This window comes from Fragaria vesca, linkage group LG5 (assembly GCF_000184155.1).
Source record: "Fragaria vesca subsp. vesca linkage group LG5, FraVesHawaii_1.0, whole genome shotgun sequence".
Classification (NCBI taxonomy): Eukaryota; Viridiplantae; Streptophyta; class Magnoliopsida; order Rosales; family Rosaceae; genus Fragaria; species Fragaria vesca.
Window position 1 is genome coordinate 5,210,825 of NC_020495.1, and position 8,540 is coordinate 5,219,364.

Here is an 8,540-nt window from a genome sequence, read left to right on the forward strand (position 1 = left end):
CCTAGACCTAACACAGGAGTAGAGGACCTTCGTACGTAATGTAGTGAAAGCTAAAATCTTGTTTTTGTTTAGCTATCAAATATCTATTCTATCATGTAGGTCTCTTATGTCCTCACAGTAATATCACGACGAAGGACTAATTGACCTGCCCAAAAAGCAAGAGGAAGAGAAAAAAAAAAAAAAAGACTTATCATATGATTCATATTCTCGGTACTTATTAATAAGAGCATTTTCACCATGTTTTACTTGTTTCTATGGGATTCACTCAACCAACACACATCATCCATTTAGTAAGAAACTTCAATCAGTTATCTAAGTCAATCTCTGAATCTCACTTTGGCTTCACGTCACTTGCCTCGACTCTGGGTCGATATCCTCTAACAGAACTACATTAGCTAGGGCTTCAGCCATGCTCTGGGAGTAGCTTGAAATGATCGAAAATGAAAATGAGAATGTAGAATATTGGATTGTGTTATATGCCTATGTTATTCCTCCCACTCTATACAGGCTTGATCAATGATCTCACAAAGTAATTGATACATGAGTTTGTGAAGAAGGCAAAGAGCGCAAATCCTCTGTAAAGGAGATGCTCTCACATACCAACACCTTCATATTAGTAAATATAAATAACCTGGTTGATGACTGATGAACTTTACGTTTAATCAAGTCTTATAGTAGCGATCCTTTGTGCCATCCACCACATCGAACTCTGGTTCATACATTACAGCACAGCTAGCGTAGAAGATATTGACCATGATGAATGACCAACAGAACCAGTTCAAAGGCTCATCCTTTCAATGTGATTTGTAGTAATTTGTAATGTTGTTGAATTGTTCACCGTACCTATCCTCAGTATGCTTACACATCATTTCATTTTTGTTTTATTGTTGGATGGCCTAATTTGTAAACAAATATGTCATCTAGTTGGATAAGGAAATTAGTGGAGCATATTTAAGTAAGTAGATTACCTAGTTGGATAATTCCTAGACCACGTTACTTTTGTACTCGATGTTGCAAGTATTCATCTATAAATAGACTCATTTTCATTATTAGGTTGTACTCTCTCAACGGCTACCATTTCTATTAACCTAAACGCTCAACTCTCTGCAACTCTTCCAAGATGCCCCCTCTTTCAAAAAGAAGATCGACAAAGCTTCCATGGGAAGTCCTTGACCTTGTTTCTAACCATCTCGACCCTAAAACCCTAGCCACATCCTGTTGCGTCTCCAAGACATGGTTCACTTGCATTTCCTCCGACCGCATGTGGCAGCCCATTTGCACCACCCATTTCCCTTCTCTAGCTCTCTTATAACCTGAAGCTCATCAACCCCTCCCTTCCCTACTACCGCCTCTAAGCCATGGCCTCCGACGCCGCCAAACGCCGCTCACAGACCCCCTCCAAACCCTCCCTCACCCTCCACGACCTCATCTTCACCGTCAACGTCTTCAGCCACAACAAAGTTCTCTTCAGTCTTGAAAAACCCGGGGACGAGCTAGTCGTGGATGGCAATGGTGTTTTCAAGTTCGATATTGACGTCGATAACTACGAACTTGAAGCTGTGGCGTCGGAGTTGGTGAGAATTACGTGGAATGTGGTGTTGAAAGGGCGGAGAGGGGGTATTTAATATGATGGAATCATGCAAAGGGAAGAGAGGTGTCGACGACTGGTGGTTCTCGGAGGAGCTGCCTTTGCCGGGGTGTTTCTCGAGCCTCGTCGATAGTGGTGTGGTGGCGGAGTTGAGGTTGGTGTTGACTGATGAATCCACAATGGGTGGAAACAACGTTGATCATGTTGCGCGGATTAACAAAGTCAGCGTGGGGATGTTCAATACAGCAAATTAAGTTGAGATATGTCGGTGTCGATGATGGTTTCAGATACTTGCAACACTTTCTTTGTTATTGAGACAACATGTGTAGGGTTTAGTTTCTCTTAGTTTTCACTCATGTATATATGAAACACTATGTATTTGCTACTGTCTTCGCGATTGTGTTGTGGTAATTTAATTTAATTTTTTTAGGAATATCAAAATGATATATTAATAATTCTCAAGTCAGATATGGTCATTATATATCCTCCTTCTACCGACTATGGGTAGATAAAAAGTTTGTGACAGAATCATAGTGATACATAGAATAGACCCCTCATTCGACAATACCCATGCTCACCTATTTAAGCGAGCCTATTACTAATGCATGACACTGACAGGACACCGTAGTAGGCCAAATTCAAATAAACTAAATTTTCTCTTTGCCCTTACTAGTAGGGCTAGGAGATGCAGGCTGATAAACAAAATTGAGTGTTGCAGGCTCCTCAGATTTCTTACAAGTGTGTTGCTTCTTGTTTTTGCTTCCAATATGACGTCCAAACTTCCTCTTATAAGTCACCGGAACCTCCACAAGACAAGAACTATATAATAAACAGTTATTCTGGTTCTTTACGTCATTTCTTGTATAAATCAAATTTTTGATTTTTGCTTGAAGATATGAGATATTTCCTTGTATGTTTAATTGACTATAACCCTCATTTCATGTTTTAATTGAATTGAATTTCAAAATATTCCCTAGAAAAAATGATATATTTTCTTGTATATTTATTTACAAATCAACACAAGCAGGTACAAAGCACAAAGCAGTACTTAGTGTAAGGCCCATGCACTAAATCAAAATTCAAAAAGAGAAGGTAAAATACACTAGAAAAAAAACATTTCACACAGATTTAGTTCTCACATATTGCTTACACTTACGGAAGTCAGTGAGAAATACGAATTGATACAAATAACTGTGTGTAATATAAATTTTGGTCCCACGTTACTTTATGTAATAACAAATGCAACAAAAATATGTGGGAAATTCTATTTGACACGGAATAGAGTGTGCATGATATTAACAATTCACACAGTATTCTGTGTGTATATTATATACACAGATATATGTGAGAATGAAATATTATTATATTAAAAAAAATTATTTTTTCACCTATATGAACAATATATTCACAGTATTCCGTAACAAAAAATTTTAACCACTTATATCCGTGTGAAATTTAAAATACACAATTAAACGTGTAAAATGTTGACACAGATATCCGGGTCAAAAAATAAACTACACACAGAATTCCGTGGCTGAAAGTTTCTCAAACAGATATCTGTGTGAATGGTTATTACACAGAAATCTATTTAAAATATAGAAACAGATGTCAGTTTGAAAAGACCTCATGTATACGAATTTCCGTGTGAAAGTTGCCTCGTTTCAAATCCTCATCTAGATTTTTTTTTCAAATCCTCATCTAGATTGTCATCTCTTTTAAAGACAACTTCATCTCTCTTCTCTTTATTCTCATCTCACTCATCTGCTTCATCATTTTTTTAGTCTTTGATTATCATTTGCTGACTTCATACTCTTCTCCGTTTTTAGATTGCATGATTCGATCCTCTTCCTTATGGTTGATCCCCAGATCTACACTTCCCAACTCATGAGATATCCCTTAAGTCCCATATTTCACCCAGATCTACTTGATTGTCCTCATCATTCTCTTCTTCTTCTTATTTAATTGCTCAAAGGTATGTTTTACTTATCCTAATCTGGATCTACTTGTGAGCTTCCTTTTTCTTATCAATGTGTTTATTGTTATTGTTTTGTGTCCATTTTCTAGTGAAGTCGTCCGAGACTTACCTGAAGCTCAAGAAGAGAGACAACGACAACGAGATCTGGATCGGCAAGACATCGATTCGGCATAGGTTTCTCTTTCTTTTTTCCAAGACAGATAATTATATATATAGAGGGAACTTGTTTCACAGATCTATAGTAGAGCAAATTCATCAATATATGGTTGTGATTTTTCGTTTTTGGTATCAATCTAATGGAAAGGAGTTCTTGTTTTGTTATGGTTACAATGTCGATTGTGGATTCAATTTATGTGTTTCGATTCAGTCTTTGAGATTGCAAAATTATCAAAAATAATAATTGACACCATTTTTTTTGCTATTCCAGAGCTAATCAATTATTGGATTGGTTCACACTATTTTTTTGAAATGTTCATGAAAAAAATCAGTTTCAGATGTATTTGATAATTGATTTGTAGTAATTTTTTTTTTTTTTGACTTTCTTAGTAACTATTTTTTCACTACTAGTTACCTGTGTGAGATAAAGAATAGGGATTTCACAGAAGTCTGTGTAAACCTGCAAAGTTATTCACACTGACTAACCATTTTTAAAATCAATAATGAATTTGAATATATAATGGGACCTACGTCAACTATTGGCACGGACTTTAAAATCTGTGTGTAATGAGCATTAGCCCCCCCCCTCGGGAGAGCACGGACAGAGAATCCGTGCTTGCACTGTGACTAATAGCTATCGCACACTGATATCTGTGTGAGATAACTATATTTCATACTGATTGTAATCTGTGTGAAAATTCATTTTTCTAGTAGTGATAATTTTAAAAGACTATAACCCTTGTTAATTTGTTGTATAAATAGAATTAAAATATGTGTCAATTATTTGTGCTACTCGATCAAATTAGCGGTTAGACTTTGAATCTTAATGCATTTGAGAATCATGAATATTTCTTTGCTCGCAGAAGGCCAAGATGAAAAATTGCATGATGCTGGCACTGCATTTCCTAATATAGGCTTCAATAACATCAAATCAATGATTTACCAGACCAAGGAAATAATGAGGTAATACTTCATTGAACCACTTTAGAGATTATCAAAATTATTTACGCATTAGATAGTGATGATAAATGAGTAGTGCTGATAATCACTTATAATAATCCACTTCCTTTTATCTTAAAGATTGATGGTAAGATTGGTTGGGTTGATGTTGTTGGTAGTGTCATTATGCTATGGTTGTGGTGTCATGTCCAGGGACTATAGGTTTAAAGTCGATGTTTTCTTGTTGTCAATATAATAGGAGGTTGAATGTGCATATATATTGGCGGTTTTGGCAAATAATGTTTGAAAGTGTTGTTTCTTTTTTAGGTTGATTGTAAGGATGTATTGAGTCTTCTGGACTAGGTTAGGTTATAGTTGAACCCTTCTCAGTTTTTGTCCAATTATATACCAATTAACGAGATCTATGATCTTGTTAGATATTTTCACGTATATGTCTATAAATCTAATCTATTGATCTATACTATTTTGTTTTCTTATGATTGGTAACCGTTGGGGTATTTTTATTTTTTTATTTGTTAAATATTTATCTTAATGCAATTTAACTCAAAGATGTATTTTTATTTTCATTCCTTTTATGATTAAAGAACTTAAATATTTTCAGCTAATTTTTTGAACTATTTAAAGTTTATAATGATATGAACTTTACTGTATGTGTGTATATATATATACACACAGGGCCCTTCTAATGAGGGATCCTGTTTTTTTGTCTAATTTGAGGGATAGACTCTTTACCATTAGATTAGCTTTAATGATAATGTATGGCTAAGATTAAAACTAGGGGTGGGCATAAAACCCGAAAATAAAAAAAAACCGGACCGGACCGGAAGGACCGACCAGGCCGGGGCCGGGCTTTTATACTGGCCCTCATCCATTTTCTGCCATTTCGGGCTGGGCCTTTCTTCACACGGGCCGGGCCTGGGCCCTAAGTTTCTATAACATTTTAGGCCTGAAAGCCCGACATACTTATGTGTCACTGTATAATCGAATAATTTAGCAGTCCCATATTAGTAACATAGACTCAACCACACTAGAATATTCAAATTTTAACCAGACCATGTCAAAGTGTCAAACCCTAAAAGTCCTAATTCCTAAACCAAATTCGATCGAACCTCTTTGAAACAAAGCTAAGACGCTGTGCGGCTGCGCCTCTTGAGTCTCGACGCCGCTGTCGACTCCTCTACACCTCTCGACGTCGCGACGCCTGCGAGGCTGTGCGGCTGCACCTCTCTTCCTCTCGACGCGACGTCTCAGTCCTTATCACAAACCAAGTCGCCCAGACGCCTTAGTCCTCTTGACGCCTTAGGCCTCACCACAAACCAAGTCGCCCAGACGCCTCAGCCCCCTTTTCTCGTCTTGTTTCCCTTCCAATTTACTTCGTCTCAATCTTTAACGACCTAACCAAATCGTCGAACTCTAATCCTTATCAAACCAGAGCACCTCTGTATATTCATTCCTCAGTCCATGTCGAATCGGCGCCAGTGAATTGGTATATGAGATCGTCGACTTGATTCACGTTGACTCAGAGCAAAAACAGGTCATGAATCAGCGGTGGTGAATTGGTATATGAATCGATCTTAATTTCAATAACTATTGAGTTTTGTGTAAAGTTGAGATCTTTCAACAAATTGTTGGTTGATTGTGTTGGTTTTCAGATGTTTCTGACTATGAATTGCTGCATTGGAACCAGATGCGGCGGAGTGAAAAAAAGCTCGAAAAACCGGCAAGACCAGCCTGGTTTATGTCGGTCTGGGTTTTTGCCAGTCCCGAAAAATTTTACAGCATAGACCGGCTCGCCTGCACAGTAGCCGATCCGGGCCCGGGCTTGAAGAATTAGGTGCCGGTCTGGGACCGTGCCCAGCCCTAATTAAAACATAGTGTTCACAGCCTCTTTCATCTTTCATCGCTCTTTCTCTCTTTCTGCCAAACTCAACATCATTTTGGGTTCTCAAGAATCATCTAATTCACATCTCAACCACTTTATTCTCAAGAATCATCTAATTCGCATCTCTTCTCTGACAGAGCTATTCTGCCTCAACTTATCCAAAATTTTAAAAAGAACTAGTACAAGTGTACAACCAAGAGTCCAAGACACTCGTCACAAATTTTTCAGGCTTTGGACCCCGAGTTGGAGCTAGGTCGGGTCAACCGGAACTGGGTTGCGGATGATATTGGAGGAGTGAGAGAAGAGAGAAGGATGCCCAAAATTGGGAATCACGAATGAGATGATTAGAGCCATGGGGCAATTACAGAGAGTGAAGGGAATTGGTCTGGTTATATGTTAATGTTGAAGCAAAGGGAATATTAGTTGGCTGTGGACTTGTGGCCGTGAATGTAATTATCAAAGCTTTAAAAAGTTTGAATCATGGAATCTTAGATGGGGCAGCGAATTGGGATTCAAGAGTGTGCACTGTTGGAGATGAACTCATCCAATCATCCTTGAGATCACCTTCACCTCTCAAAAGGGATTGAGAACTTGTAGATTGAGAATATAGGTAACAGAGGTTCAGAATTAGATTCAGAAATCTGGGTAAGTTTTTTGGACTTCATTGTTGACGATCTGTTTGGCAGAGAAAGAGAGAAAGAGCGATGAAAGAGGCTGTGAACACTTTGTTTTAATCTCAGCCATACATTATCATTAAAGCTAATCTAACAGTAGAGAGCCTATCCTTCAAATTAGACAAAAAAAAAAAGGATCCCTCATTAGAAGTAGGGCTGGGCACTTAGTACCGGAATCCTGATCCCGTACCGGTCTCGTACCGAAAGTTAGCGGGACGGGATGGGATAGGTTTTGAAAATGACAATCCCGTCCTACCCCATCCCGTTATGGTAATGTTGAAACAGGACGGGACGGTATCGGGACTATCCCGAAAAATCTCGGCCCGTCCCGTAATATTAGAATACCTGATTTTAATCATTTTATATACAAAATCATCCCCCCCACTACAACACACATGCTCTTCTCCTCTCTCCCACGTAGGTCTACCCAAAAAAAAACAAACAGAAAGCCCCAAACCAAAAAAGAAACGTTTCGCCGGTACCTCCTCCGCCACCACCACCACCACCACCTGCGTCTCCACCACCTCAAATCGATGCCGCAGCTCCTCCGGCCAGTCTCTTCCTCCTTCGCCTCCAACCTCCTCACCTTCCTCTTCCTCTCCCTCCTCATCTTCTCCTTCCGCACCATCGTAAAAAATGGCACCCACCTCCTCACCGCCTTCATCGACTGCAACCCCTCCCTCAAGTCCCTCCTCTCCCGCCTCGACCTCGCCGCCTCCCGATCTTCCCCCACCCCCATTGACTCCTCCTCTCCCGCCTCGACCTCGCCGCCACCGCCCCTTCCTCCACCTCACCCGCGTTTGAACCCTCGACGACGACTTCTTTTATGGCGACGACGACGATTCCCACTCTGGCGACAACCTCTTCGACTCCCACCGCAAAGCCCCCATAGCAAACCATTGTAGCTTCAGAGATGAGAAAGATGAGAAAGATGAGAAAGATAATAATTCAGAGATGGATATTTTTGTGTTTTTTTCTGAGGGTTAATTTTTCAGGATCCCGATCCCATCCCGGTCCCAAACGGGATCTGGACGTACGGGACAAATTTCTAAAAACGCAATCCCGTCCCGTCCTGTCCCGTTCTTTTATTTTCGAGACAGGACGAGATTCACCAAATCCCGGCCCGTCCCGTCCCGTTCCCAACCCTAATTAAAAGGGTCCTATATATATATACATATTTTCTCAGGTGCGGATATTCGCATTTATTCTTACGGTGCGGATTTTCACTTTACACTCATTTTTCAATCGAATTTTCAAATCTCCACCGTCTAGTCTTTAGATACTAATGTATAGATCATCTCTGAC

General features: G+C 39.4%; 1 non-coding gene and 1 pseudogene across 1 annotated transcript; both read left to right on the forward strand.

Annotated features, from left to right (window-relative positions):
• The window catches only part of LOC101302945, a pseudogene marked incomplete at its 3' end in the record, with an annotated part of 63,089 nt that overhangs the window by 26,251 nt on the left and 28,298 nt on the right, over positions 1–8,540 (forward strand).
• LOC101305263 lies at positions 3,243–4,982 on the forward strand. The gene is made up of 3 exons (XR_184628.1): positions 3,243–3,560; positions 3,653–3,737; positions 4,583–4,982. It is a non-coding gene; the product is annotated as an uncharacterized LOC101305263 (transcript).